At 41.9% G+C, this 14,949-nt stretch overlaps 1 long non-coding RNA gene across 1 annotated transcript; it reads right to left on the reverse strand.

Moving 5' to 3' along the window:
• Nucleotides 1–1,521: 1,521 nt before the first annotated feature.
• Nucleotides 1,522–11,309, reverse strand: LOC120111345 (uncharacterized). The gene is made up of 3 exons (XR_015971175.2): nucleotides 11,173–11,309; nucleotides 10,956–11,063; nucleotides 1,522–2,080 (listed from the first exon to the last, which is right to left on the reverse strand). It is a non-coding gene; the product is annotated as an uncharacterized LOC120111345 (long non-coding RNA).
• Nucleotides 11,310–14,949: the final 3,640 nt, after the last annotated feature.

Genomic DNA, 14,949 nt, shown 5'->3' on the forward strand with positions numbered 1-14,949 from the left:
GTCTCCCTCGACCTCGAGCACTACCTAATGACGTTCCGACCAAGCTTGGGATGCCCCGCTGCATCGACCGCGAGCCAACTCTTCCTCGACCTCGGGTACTACCTAATGACGTTCCGACCAAGCTCGGGACGCCCCGCTGTGTCGACCACAAGCCAAGTCTCCCTCAACCTCGGGTACTACCTAATGACGTCCTGACCAAGCTCGGGATGCCCCGCTGCATCGACCGCGAGCCAAAGCTCCCTCGACCTCGGGTACTACTGAACGGAAATCCGACTACAGTTCGAGATGCCTAAGGCAAATACTACGGATTGAAGGACACTCAAGCCTAAAAAAGCTTATGGTTTTAACAGCCGAATAGTGGCCCAGCCTCGACCCACACTACAACTAGATTCGAGCCTGAAGACTTAGTGAAATTCTTTAAAAAATGCCGGAATCACATTCGAAAGTGGATGACGCGCGAAGTCCTACCCAAGCAATCGAAGACAAAGGATTCGTCGAAAACACAAGAGACAAGCTCAAAGATACAAGAGAATTGAAGAAAATGTGTTCTTTATTGATGAAGAGCCCTGAGGCTTAATGCAAAGAAATTGACTATGAAGTCGGCCCGCTTAGCCGAATAATGGATCTAGCGGCCGACCTCGTTTACAAACAACAATAACAAAGAAAGAAAGCAGCAAAATTTCAAGTTGCCCCTGAAGTGGAGGCCTCGGCGCCGACCCCATTGCCTGCTGGAGGAAGCCTCAAGAGCCGCTTCGAGGGCAAACTCTAGTGCCACCTCAGGTGGAATCTTGCGGACGGCCTCCGGAACCATCTTAGCTTTGATCTCAGGAGCCGCCTCGATCTCGGCCCCAATGGCTACAGGGGCGGGACTATCAGGAGCGCTATCATAATCAACAGCCTTGTCTGCGTCGTCCTCAGCGGTGATAACACTACCAGAAAACACGCGTATAGTGACGGAGATTCCCGTCACTATACCGTGTTTCCGGTTACTAATATGGAATTTGTGACCGGAGCTCCCGTCACTGACTTGGTTACAAAAACACGCGTCACTAAATTCTCAGTGACGGCGGCGATTCCCGTCACTAACCTCCGTGACAGAACCGCCGTCACTAAGCCGTTACAAATTCAAGAATTAAATATTTAAGAAATTATGTATTTCCCGTCACTATCCAGTTGCGGAGTTAGTGACGAAGGTAACTTGGTCACTGATTTTGTCACAGAATGCGGTCACAAGTTTGGTCACTAATCTGTCACGACCTTTAGTGACAGATTTAGTCGTCACAGACATGATCACACATTTTGTCACTACATTTGTCATTAATCCCGTCACTGACCTAGTGATAAGTTTACGGTCACTAATTGGTTACAAACGTGCTGAGCAAAATCAATTTTTATTGACCAAAATCCTGTCACTAAGTTTATGACTGCTCGTCACAATACTTGGTAAACAATTTAGTAACCAAAATTTGGTCACCGATCACAATCTAATAACCTGGTACATTTGGTACATTGATTGGCACATAATAATAATAATAGTAATATCATTAATAGCAAAGGCATTCAACATTACGCAAAAGTCATTTTAAATGTCATTCAAAATTGGCATCAACATGTCCTGAATCCATCAAAATCAAAGTCTAAAAATATGTAATAAAGATCAACAGAGATTTCATTCCTCCTAGGAATGCAAAGACCTATCATCTAAGGCAAAAACAATTATAATGAAGCATGATCAGCAGAACCAGAATCACCATTACTCCCCCGATCTGCATGCCTTGGTCCAAAGCCAATCTCTTCTCTCATCTTTTGAAGAACCTCCTCTTGCCATTTTTTTCTTTTCCTGCTCAAGAATACGTAGAAGGTCTTCATGAGTGTACAGCTCTGGAGCTTGACCTGTAGAGGTGGAAGCAGATGATGATTGCCCAATAATTCCAGTGAGATCCTCTAGGGGATTAAAGCCATAGACATGGCCATGAGTTGGGACACCAGTTGCCTCAAACCACAAGTCATAATCACGTGGAGGAGCATCTGAGGTGGAGGCATCACCATATTTTTTGGAGTATTCAGCTGAATACTTTGCCTGCAAGTTGATTTAAAAGAAGAGAAAAACATTATGGTGGATTGATGAGAGCACAAAAGTGCAATGGTCAGACTATTTTAATTACCATTATAATTAATAATTAATAATAAAATTAACTAATTAATGTTGTATTTGTGTTTGAGTGCAGTAATCCAAGAAACCAATTAACATTAGGTTTGAGCCCAATGCCCGGCAGCCCGAGCTCAAGTCAAGCCAGCATCTTCCAGGGCCTGCACATCCTGACTTCATCCCGCGATACACCACAACATCACGAGCATCTCCGTATTCACATTCAATGATCCAGATCGGCTCCTCCGGCTTCAACCCCTCTTCCAAAATAATCAAGCGAGCATCTCACACCACCACGCCCGATCCAGCCAACCGTCAGATTCACGCCCGTGATCCGACTCTTCCATCGTCCCACGTCCGTGTCCCAGCTCCTTCCCAAATCAGCAAACCTCCCAGCTCATCCAGCAACGGTTCCGTGGCCAGCCCCTCTCCCGTGATCCAAGCCGGACGATCCCACGGTAGCCTCCACCTCCACGTCACTACCAGCAACGCCCGCATCCCAGACTTCCTTCCATTCCAGCGTGTCCCCACCGCATCTCATCCCGCCTCTCCTTCCGCCCATGATGCATCCAAGGATCCGGCCGTTCGAGACGTCCTCCCTTCCCGAATCCACCCTCCCAGCTCATTCCGTGAATCACCCCCTCCACGGATCAAGCTTCCGCATCCAAGGATTCCAGCTTCCGTCCGCGTCGCTCCCAGCATCCGTTTCTCCTTCCGTCGATCCCGCAGCACCCCCCAAGTGATCCCGCGGACAGCCCTTCTTCCCGAGTCCGTGATCCCAGCGGCCAGCTCTATTAATCCAACCGTTTGCGAGCATCCGGCACCCCAGCAATTACCTGTCCCCCTTCCGGATTCGAGACATCTTCAGCGTCCGCTCCGTGTCCCGGCAAATTCCCGAAGACCCGCGACCGTTTTGATCCATCGCCGGCTTCAAGGCTCGGGCGATCTATAAATAGGGGAGCTCTCGGCAGGAGGGGGGAGTCCTCGGCTTGGTGGGAGCCGGCGGGTCCAAGGGGCGCAAGGAAGCGGGTGGTGGTCGGCTTGTTCAAGGCGGAACAGGGGAGAGAAGAGAGAGTGTTGTGCTCTGTTTTCAACTTCATTGAAAACAGAGCATTGTGTTTCTTTTTTCTTTTTTTTTTTAGTTTTTAGCTTTTTGTTTTTTTTGTTTTTCAATTAAGAGTAATGTGTTGTTTGTAGTTGGAATTTTAATTGAGAGCAATGTGTTTTGACTTTGAATTTTAATTGAGAGCATGTTGTTTTGGGGTTTTTAGTTTTATTTTAATAGAGAGTTTTATTTATACTAAAGTTTTTAATTTCTGTTGTTTTTAATTTCCGTTCCTCAAATTCTTTAATCTTTCTTCTTTTTATGCAATACATTAAATTTTCCTTTATGCAGTTTCTTCTTGTTTTCATCCATTTTTATTTATGCCAAAGCTTTTCTTTGATTAATTAAATAAATGCTTTTCGAATCTAAGTATCTTTCTTTTAGTTAGTTTCAATTAGAAAATCATATCAACATCCCCGACATAATATTTTTCCTTTATCATTCAAAAATCGATTTTGAATCCGAGTAAATGTTCTAATTTTTATGCAACTCCAACCGCCTCCCTGTGGATCGACCTCTTACAACCACTATTCTTCGAGTAGAACAGGTAAGAGTAAAATTAAATTAAGCTTTGTTCGTCGGTTCTAACAACGATCTGTCTAGCATATTTTTAGTTAGACAGGAATCGGACGAACAGAATTTTGGCGCCGTTACTGGAGAGGCAAATCGAGAAGCAAGAACGATCACGAAGATCAAATCAAATTTTGGATGCCCGGAGTGAACGTACTCCGGTAGTAAGTTTTTATTTTTATTTTTATTAATTTTTCTTATTTTGATAATTTCTAGTTAATAATTTCGTAGTTATTAAATTCTGAAATTTGAAATTCGAAATTTAAAATTCAAAAAAAAATTAAAATTAAAAAAAATGCAAACATTCAAAAAATTTTTAAATTCAAAATTTGAATTCTGAGATTCAAAATTTGAAGTTTAAAAAGAAAAAAAATTTTTAATTAAATCAAAAAAATATAAAAAAAATTATTATTTTTGCTAGTAATTGATAGGGTGCAATTCCCCGAGGTTATCATACCTCTATTGGGACTCCTCACAGAGTAATCTCCAGAGCTTATTCAACGGGCATTCGGAGATTGACTGACGCATAAGGATTGTGTTTAGTTTACATTCAAGTTATTGTTATATATTAAAAAAAAATTAACAAAAAATAAAAATAAGAAAAATAAAAAATTGCTTGCTCATTTAATCAATACAACCTAATGACATTGCATAAACTTTAAAAAATATTGATTATTTGCTGCATTTAGTATTAAGCATTTGCATAAAGTAATTAAGGGCAAAACCCATTAAAAGATAAGGTCGGGAAGTCATTACCTGTCCTTAGCCCAAAAATCACCACCTTGCATACTTATCCTAAGCCAAATTAAATTAAAATCAAATTAGACGTTAGCCTTAGGGTTTTCGAGCTCAATTAGGCTCTTGGAAAGAAGCGGCTGAAAGCTACTCCAGTGAGGATTTAGTAATTGGTGATGTCTAGGAAAGTTTTACAACAGTGAGAACTGTTACGGGTATTGTGGTATCGGTGTATCCCTTCTGGCACCACTGCACACCCCGGGACTTTCCTGGTCACTGGTTACTGGATCACTTAACTGGTAAGCTCAAGCTTAATCTGAAAGGGAGATTAGGAGCTGTCTAATCTAGAGAGAATTTCAGGAACTTTTTAACCTGATAAATCTCTGTGCAACTAGATTTAAGAAGCTGCTAAACCTCACTTAGTTCTAAGACTAATAGGGTCAAATTGTTGTGTGGTGTTGGTTGTGGTCATCTGTGTCTAGCCCTTCTCTTCTCTTAGGATTTCGTTCATTGTAGGAGTCGAATCTAATTAAGTTGTGGAAAATGTATGCATGGTAGAAGGTCATTAAGGGATAAGTTAACCCCATTTGATCCTGAGATTGAAAGAACTTTTCATCACAACCTGCGAACTGTAAACCAACTGTCGATCTCTACAATGGGTGAACACATTAGAACCCTAAATGAATTGTTTGCACCCGCATCCGCTAGTCCCCCTACTTGCATAGTATTACCAATTAATAATGCAGCCCAATTCGAGATTCGGGCTGCAACAATAAACATGTTACCCAAGTTTCATGGGTTCGAGAGTGAACAACCCTATATTCATCTAAACAAGTTTTTGACAATCTGTCAAACATTTAGAAATCAAAACTTAGATGAAGAGGGTATTAAATTAAGATTGTTTCCCATGACTTTAGAAGATCGTGCTGCTGCATGGCTGTATTCCCTTGCTTCAAATTCCATCACATCATGGGAACAGTTGTCTAGGAAGTTCATGGCTAAGTTCTATCCCATGGTAAAAACTGAAAAAATTAAGGATGCCATCAGAACTTTTAGAGGAAAATCTGAGGAGGAATTTTCCCAACTTTGGGAAAGATTCCATGATCTGTTAGTCAAATGCCCGCACCATGGGCTTGACAAGGCTGATCTAGTACATTTCTTTTATAAAGGACTAACTCCGGCACATAGAAACATGATTGAGTCCATGCACAAGGGTAGGTTCATGAACCAAACCCCGGATCAAGCCTATGAATTTCTTGTTGACTTAGCCGAGAACGCCCAAAATTGGAGCAGCTATGGTGAGGAAGTAAATAGAGATGAGTTCGGGTCTAGAAAATCAGGTAATTATGAAATGAAAACAGACCCAGAACTCAAAAATGTTATGTCCAACCTAGTGAATGGGATGAACAATTTAAGTAAAAAGTTTGATGCTTTTACTGTTTCCACTAGTTCGAGTTCATACAAAGAGTCAAATCCCATCATGAAAGTGGAACACGAGTCATATAGTTTGTGTGTCTTGTGTAACAGTCCGGAGCATCTAGTGGAGTGCTGCCCTAATCTGCCCATCATAAAGGCCGAGCAAGCAAATGCTCTAAATTCATATAGTGCCTTTAAGAAGCCCACTCCCAACTCGTTCAGCCCAGTTTACCACCCTGATAATAGGTTCCACCCAAATTTCTCATACAAGCAAAATGAACCTATTCAGCATCAAAGTGGTCCACCAGGTTTTCAAAACAACTTCCCCAGGATAGGTCCACCACAAATGAACCAACCTTTGGTTCCATCTGTACCGCCTTATAATGCCCCTATCCCACAGCAACCTTCACAATTAGAAACCATGATGGCTAATATGATGAAACAACAACAAGATTTTATCAAACAACAACAACAGACCAATACAGCCCAAGCTCAGACTAACCAATTCCATGCGCAAGCAATTGCAAAACTTGAGGTTAGCCTGAGCCAAATAGCTAACTCTCTAGGGGATAGGAAGAAAGGTGAACTACCTAGTCAACCAGTGCCTAACCCTAGTAGACAACAAAATCAAGGTCAGATAGGTCAGTATCAAATCAATTCTAATGGAAATCCGACCTATGAAGTCCAGGCGATTACCACTTTAAGGTATGGCAAGCAAGTGGACAATAAAGTCCAACTTCCTGAACATGAAAAAGAAAATAAAACTGAATCCGATAAGAACCCTATTCAGAAGAAGGGTCAAGAACAGGATAAATCAGACAAAAAGAAAGAACCCATAGAAACATACAAACCTAAGGTTCCCTTTCCCAGTAGACTTCAGGACTCCAAGAAACAATCTAACTTTGATGAAATCATGGAAGTCTTTAAAACTGTTCGGATAAATATACCTTTTCTCGATGCCATAAGACAAATTCCCTCCTATACAAAATTCTTGAAAGACCTCACCACGGTCAAAAGAAAAACCAGCATTCCTAGGCAAGCTGTTATGGCTGCACAAGCCTCATCTCTCATTCAACAACAGATTGCCCCGAAATTCAAAGATCCTGGTTGCCCCACCATTGAAATAAAAATAGGAGAGACGATCATCCAGAGAGCCCTATTAGATTTAGGAGCCAGTGTGAATCTACTTCCCTACTATGTGTACCAAAAGTTAGGTTTGGGGGAATTAAAGCCTACAAATATTACCCTTTCCTTAGCAGATAGGACAGTGAAGTACCCCAAGGGAATTGTAGAGGATGTAATAGTGAAAGTAAATGAGTTTTACTATCCTGTGGACTTCGTTATCCTTGAGACCGAACCTGTAATACATCCAGACAATCACATACCTATAATTTTAGGTAGACCCTTCTTAGCCACAGCAAATGCTGTGATCAATTGTCGGAATGGGATGCTGAAGTTATCTTTTGGCAATATGAAAGTCGAACTTAATGTCTTTAATATAAGTAAACAACCACCAGACGACAAAGAAATCAATGAAGTTGACATGATTGAAAGTCTGGTTCAGGAGACTTTCTTACAAACTTATAATAAGGACCCTTTAGAAGCTTACCTTGCCCATTCTGAGGAAGTGGTCGAGCATGCACCCCCTAGTTCTGTTCCTCTTATAAGCATAGATCGTCACCAGCCAACTGTTCTTCCTTGGACTCTTCCAAAACCATTCTTAGATAATGGTTGAAAAAAAATGGGGATTTACATTTTGTCTGGCTGAAGACATAAAACTTAGCGCTCTTGGGAGGCAACCCAACATGTAAATATTTTCAAAAAAAAAAAAATTGCAGGTTTGTGATTTTTGCCCCTATTGTCACTTTACCTACCCATATCAGGTAACTTCTCCTCTATCCTATTACTGTTTTAAATTTTCTTTCACATTGAGGACAATGTTAGATTTAGGTGTGGGGGAGAGAATATTTTTGATGCAATTAAAAAAAATATTAAAATTAAAAAAAAATTAAATTAAATTATTTTTTTATTTTTCTTATTTTTTTAAAAAGGGATTTCAAATTTTTAACTCAAACTCTAATCTCTTTGGCTGTACAAACTAGGAATTGCGTTGACAATAGCTTTGAGTTAAGGAATATGATAGCAGTTCTAGCTTGAGTTTTCGTCCCACCTATCTTCTGCTAACATGATACAAGATGATTTAGCACCAACACGTAAGCACATGAATAGTGGGGTATGTATACTTGCAACTAATATGAATACTTTTAATCTTCGGGATAATTTAAAGTTATATGTGTGATGAATACCCTAATCAAAAAAAAAAAGAGATAAAATAAAATAAAAATAATGAGTTTATTTTAAGTCTTCTCACTGAGTAACCGGGCCTCTTGCCTGGCAAGCAGCGAGTGTTCGCGTAAAAAGGTGAGGATGATTGAGATTAAACTCTGAGTGACTAATTTGGCCTTGAAGCCTAGTTAACTTGAGTTATTAAGCCTGTTAGGGTGTCTCTACACCTAGTGCCCTGAGCCATCTGGATCGGGAGTCATTGGCCTAACACTCGCTATATGGGTTGCTAGAAAGTTTAATAAGGCTAGATATTGCACAAGTCATTCTTCTTAGCATTTAGTCTGAAAAAAAAAGAGAATAAATAAATCCGGGGTGTTCATTACCATTTAACTCTAGAAAGTCTTGAAAAATGGAGTAATCATGTTGGAAGTAAGTAAAAGCCACTCATTTATATGATACTATCTTGCACCTCACTACATTCTTGACTTGTTAGCAGATAGATTGGGTGTAATGAAACTTGAGTTAGAGTCTGTTTAAATATGATAACAACAAGTCTCTATTGTCCTTGCAATTCTAATTTCATACAGTAATACCTATTCAAATTTCGAGTTAAAAATTGAAAATCCCTAACTGATGAAGTTTGTGGGTAACTTCACTGCAAACCCTCACGAGACAACACTCGTCCACTAGGGTAACCTAGGGGTTTAAAGGCTTGTTGCACATGCTAAGTGCAATCGTAATGCTCTACGAAAGTGAGTATTTATCTTAGTTCATGTATATATATAATAATTAATACTTTTGCACTCTCATTTCTGCACTAAATTGCTAGAGACTAGCAATAAGCTGGTTGGGGGGTGTGATGAGAGCACAAAAGTGCAATGGTCAGACTATTTTAATTAGCATTATAATTAATAATTAATAATAAAATTAACTAATTAATGTTGTATTTGTGTTTGAGTGCAGTAATCCAAGAAACCAATTAACATTAGGTTTGAGCCCAATGCCTGGCAGCCCGAGCTCAAGTCAAGCCAGCATCTTCCAGGGCCTGCACATCCTGACTTCATCCCGCGATACACCACAACATCACGAGCATCTCCGTATTCACATCCAATGATCCAGATCGGCTCCTCCGGCTTCAGCCCCTCTTCCAAAATAATCAAGCGAGCATCTCACACCACCACGCCCGATCCAGCCAACCGTCAGATTCACGCCCGTGATCCGACTCTTCCATCGTCCCACGTCCGTGTCCCAGCTCCTTCCCAAATCAGCAAACCTCCCAGCTCATCCAGCAACGGTTCCGTGGCCAGCCCCTCTCCCGTGATCCAAGCCGGACGATCCCACGGTAGCCTCCACCTCCACGTCACTACCAGCAACGCCCGCATCCCAGACTGACTTCCATTCCAGCGTGTCCCCACCGCATCTCATCCCGCCTCTCCTTCCGCCCATGATGCATCCAAGGATCCGGCCGTTCGAGACGTCCTCCCTTCCCGAATCCACCCTCCCAGCTCATTCCGTGAATCACCCCCTCCACGGATCAAGCTTCCGCATCCAAGGATTCCAGCTTCCGTCCGCGTCGCTCCCAGCATCCGTTTCTCCTTCCGTCGATCCCGCAGCACCCCCCAAGTGATCCCGCGGACAGCCCTTCTTCCCGAGTCCGTGATCCCAGCGGCCAGCTCTATTAATCCAACCGTTTGCGAGCATCCGGCGCCCCAGCAATTACCTGTCCCCCTTCCGGATTCGAGACATCTTCAGCGTCCGCTCCGTGTCCCGGCAAATTCCCGAAGACCCGCGACCGTTTTGATCCATCGCCGGCTTCAAGGCTCGGGCGATCTATAAATAGGGGAGCTCTCGGCAGGAGGGGGGAGTCCTCGGCTTGGTGGGAGCCGGCGGGTCCAAGGGGCGCAAGGAAGCGGGTGGTGGTCGGCTTGTTCAAGGCGGAACAGGGGAGAGAAGAGAGAGTGTTGTGCTCTGTTTTCAACTTCATTGAAAACAGAGCATTGTGTTTCTTTTTTCTTTTTTTTTTTAGTTTTTAGCTTTTTGTTTTTTTTGTTTTTCAATTAAGAGTAATGTGTTGTTTGTAGTTGGAATTTTAATTGAGAGCAATGTGTTTTGACTTTGAATTTTAATTGAGAGCATGTTGTTTTGGGGTTTTTAGTTTTATTTTAATAGAGAGTTTTATTTATACTAAAGTTTTTAATTTCTGTTGTTTTTAATTTCCGTTCCTCAAATTCTTTAATCTTTCTTCTTTTTATGCAATACATTAAATTTTCCTTTATGCAGTTTCTTCTTGTTTTCATCCATTTTTATTTATGCCAAAGCTTTTCTTTGATTAATTAAATAAATGCTTTTCGAATCTAAGTATCTTTCTTTTAGTTAGTTTCAATTAGAAAATCATATCAACATCCCCGACATAATATTTTTCCTTTATCATTCAAAAATCGATTTTGAATCCGAGTAAATGTTCTAATTTTTATGCAACTCCAACCGCCTCCCTGTGGATCGACCTCTTACAACCACTATTCTTCGAGTAGAACAGGTAAGAGTAAAATTAAATTAAGCTTTGTTCGTCGGTTCTAACAACGATCTGTCTAGCATATTTTTAGTTAGACAGGAATCGGACGAACATGGATCAAACAAGAGATAAACATGAGCAAGCTCAATAATATTTATAAATCATAAAAAAATTATACTTACCATGACAACTTCACTTCTCTTATCTACATATCCTCCCATGCCTTGCTTTGTCTTATGCGTCCGATTAAAAGATTCAACTATTGTTGGCTCCCTACCTAACTTTAATTTCTACAAAAGAGAAAAGAAAAAATTCATTAACATATAATGGGCTAATTTAAGATGATTGAACAATAATATAAAAATTATTATAGAAATCTAATTGAATAAAGATATGTACCAATCGTTCGTCATGATTGACAAATGTGATTGATCCTCCACAGTTTATAGAAAATGGGTTTAAGATTTTTTTAAACAGAGCTTATTTTAGACAAGTCTCTCCACTCAAGCAAGTTGGACTGCAAATGGACAACAAGGAGAACATAAATCAAAGTAGCAATTAAAATTTTGAAAATTCTAATTCTATCAGCAGAGTAACAAATAGATGCATTTACTAACCAGAAGAACACCTACATACATACATACCAAAACCAAAAAAGAGAAGGGATGAAAAATCCCTCCTCTCGGGAAACATATGTTTAATCAACATACAAATGGCAGTGGTATCATTATTGCAGAAAGTGCGCTAAGGAAATCAGTGAATAAAATTGCAAAATTACAACATCTAGTCAGAACGTTATAGTTGCAGACTGCACTCATCCAAATATATTTAAAAGTCTTTTGAGGCTGGGGGTGGTGGCTTTCTGGTAACTGCTACTATACATGAGCTGCAAAAATGACTATTGAACCAAATTTTTAGGACCACCGATGAAAGGCTGGTAAAAGGACTAGTATAAATCATCAAAATAAGAGTTGAAAAGCTGTAAAAATCCATCCAAGTGGCGGTTTCAACTTTTAATAAATCATAGCAAAACAATAATCAGTGAAGCAGTCTAAATATATGCAAACCATTGGTAGGACTAACAAATGTGTCAGAATAAAAATGCATAATATTAAGGAGCTCCTCAAGTACAACATTATTTTTGTCTATTTTAGCAACAGTAAATTCGACACAGTGCCGGTATCATGATTTACCCAACCAAGTGATGTGTCCAAGTATCATAATAAAAGCAGCTACTCAGATATATCAAAGTTTCTTTCGTCTATTTTAGCAAAAAAAAAAAAAAAAAATCCCTCCTCTCTTTCTCTGTCTCCCGTCTCCACCCAAAACAAAACCACTGTCCCCACTCCCACTCTCCCACTGTTCCGAGCTCTCTCGCTGCCCCACCACCTCTCTCTCTCTCTCTCTTTCTCTCTCCGGGCTTGGGCAAAATCTACCGGGATCGAGCTTGAAGAGGAGGAGGAGGAGGAGAAAACTCTTACCGGTGACTGTGAGTCGGTGACCGGAGCCGCGGAGGTTGCCATCCGGGGGAGAAGGACGCGAAGAGCCGCCGGCCGGTCGTTGAAGAGGCGACGACACCGAGAGGAGGCGGCTATCAGGCTCTCAGCGAGGGAAAAGGGGGGGCGGGGGCGGCGGCGGCGGCGGCTCTCAGCGAGGGAGGGGGGCCGGCGGCGGCGGCTCTCAGCGAGGGAGGGGAGGCAGCGGCGGCTCTCAGCGAGGGAGGGGGGGTGCGGCGGCGGCTCTCAGCGAGGGAGGGCGGCGGCGGCTCTCAGCGAGGGAGGGCGGCGACGGCTCTCAGCGAGGGAGGGGGGGCAAGGGAGTGGGGGGGGGGGGGGCGGCGGCGGCTCTCAGCGAGGGAGGGGAAGGGAAGGGAAGGGAAGGGAAGGACCCAAAGGTTAGGGTTTTTGTTAAGTCGGTTTGCAAGCCAAATTGTATATCTAAGGCTGATTTGGGCTAAATCGGTTTGCAAGCCAAATTTCATATCAAATTATTTTTTATTTATAAGGCTGATTGGACGGGACTTGCAAGGCAAAAATATTTTTGAACTATAAAGCATGGTAAAAAAATTCTATAAAGCAGGAAACTTGCAATAGGGGTGCAAATGGGTCATGGCCGACACCATGAGATTTTAAAATGAGAAGAAGAAATTTGAGTTTTATAGAGAGCGATTGGAATTTGGATTATCGAAGAAATTTGGGCGGAACGGCGGGCACACTTTAGTTTCATTTTGGATATTCCTCCTTTTATCTTTTCTTTTAATTTAGGTTTACTCAAAAATAATATTTTTAATATTTTTGGAATTAAAAATTAAATTTGGTGACAGAAATTTTTGTCAATAATCTGTTACTGCCAAAAATAATCTTTTAAAAATTTATAAATACTAGGGTTACTATATTTGTGACGGCTGCATTTGTCACTGTCTGGTTGCAATTTTGGTTATCATATTGCTGACAGATACCCCGTCACTATGATGGTCACTAAGGTTTGGCGCCCATCCTACCCGCGCATTCTGTGACCGGTCTGTCACTAAACGGTCACTAAGTTTACACCACGGTGACCAAATTTCTGTCGGTCACTAATCCGTCACAAATAGTAACTGATAACGGTCCGTCACTAATTTTCCGTCACTATACGCGTGTTTTCTGGTAGTGTAAGTGCTAAATAATGAATAAATTTATCTATTTTACATAGCACTTATTATTATTTTTATGTTAGGGAGCCGGCTGGTCCCAAGCTCTCACAGGCCAAATCCCACGGGAAGAAAGAAACAAAGAAGGGAGAGAAGATTTTTGGTTATTTTGGGAATGACTTCCCATAAGAGTTAAAAAGGAGCCGTTCTCAAGGGAATCGCAAGAGGGAGAGATGGGAGCCCGCTGCTGTGCTGCTGCTGCCATCTCCAACTCCATGCAGGGCTGATCTTCTCACTAGGGCAAGGAATTCACCACTAACATCGGAACAAGGATTAATTATATTTTAATTTATTCTTGGATAAACATGCAAATTGGCTACAAGCCTAATAAGCATTTAAATAGAAATTCACAAAAGTAATTTAGGCATAATCCATCTTTAGTTAGCATGAAATGTCTACCCTAATCTAAGGTGGCAGCACATCGCATCTTCCTTAAGCATGGACTATCTTATATTTACCTAGTGATCATGAAGAACAATTGTATAAACGTCATATTTAAAATTACAGAAATTAAATATGAGATGAAATAAAATATTCATTAGAAGCAAAATAAGGTTTATACAACTCCAAGAATAGAAATCAAAATATAAAACCCTTGGCCCTTTATCAGGGCTGCATCCGGCCCTAGTGAGAAGATCAGCCTTCCATGGAATGGTAGACGGCAGTAGCAGCACAGCAACAGGCTTCCATCTTCATATAAAAATCTTTTCCTTCCATCCCACTCTCTCTATTCCCAAAATATCACAAAGTATTCTCTCCTTCTCTTTTCTCTCTTTTTTTTTTCGTGGGAACTTGGCTTCTCCCCGCCCTCTGAGAAGATGATCAGCCGACTCCCTTCGGTGAGGAAGAAGGGATTGCCCCCCCCCCCGGTGGGGAAGGAGGAATGAATTCTCTGTTTCATGCGTGGCCCCTTTTATAGGCTGCCCACCTTTCTCTCCATTCCCGGTTGAGAGGAGATGACGATGAATCACGGAAAAGACGCAGGAGGTTGCTGGGACTGGAGCTTATCCGGAAGAAGATTGGGATGATCTGTGGTCGATGGAGGCTGATCGCAAATGGGAGAGAGGCTGCAGACATGGAGGGAAGGAGCCTTGAATCACGGATGGTGGCTGGCTGTTATTCGCGAACGTGAAGAATCTAGAAGAAGCTTGCGGAGTATCCGGACGTGGGAGTAGATTGGAAGCGAGACTTTATCTGTGGATGGCTGAACTTGATCGTATCAGGATGAGGTCTGGTTCAGGGAAGTTGCTTGATCTGCGGCCACGGGATGGACTACGTGGAAGAAGCTCGCGGCTAGGGGACTCGTGGACACCTCGCGGATTACTGAAGCTCTGTTCCGAAACAGGGGAAGAGGAGGAATCTGTGGGTGATGAAGTTAATCCGGATGCTGGGAAGCTTGGATTTGCATCTATCTTGGCTAAGATCTAGCGGAGCAGGGGATGCGACGTGGGTGATGAAGGCATCGGTTGATACACGTAACAGGGGAG

This window comes from Phoenix dactylifera, chromosome 11, assembly GCF_051530095.1.
Source record: "Phoenix dactylifera cultivar Ajwa chromosome 11, Ajwa_hap1_PhDact_Kaust_v1.1, whole genome shotgun sequence".
Taxonomy (NCBI): domain Eukaryota; kingdom Viridiplantae; phylum Streptophyta; class Magnoliopsida; order Arecales; family Arecaceae; genus Phoenix; species Phoenix dactylifera.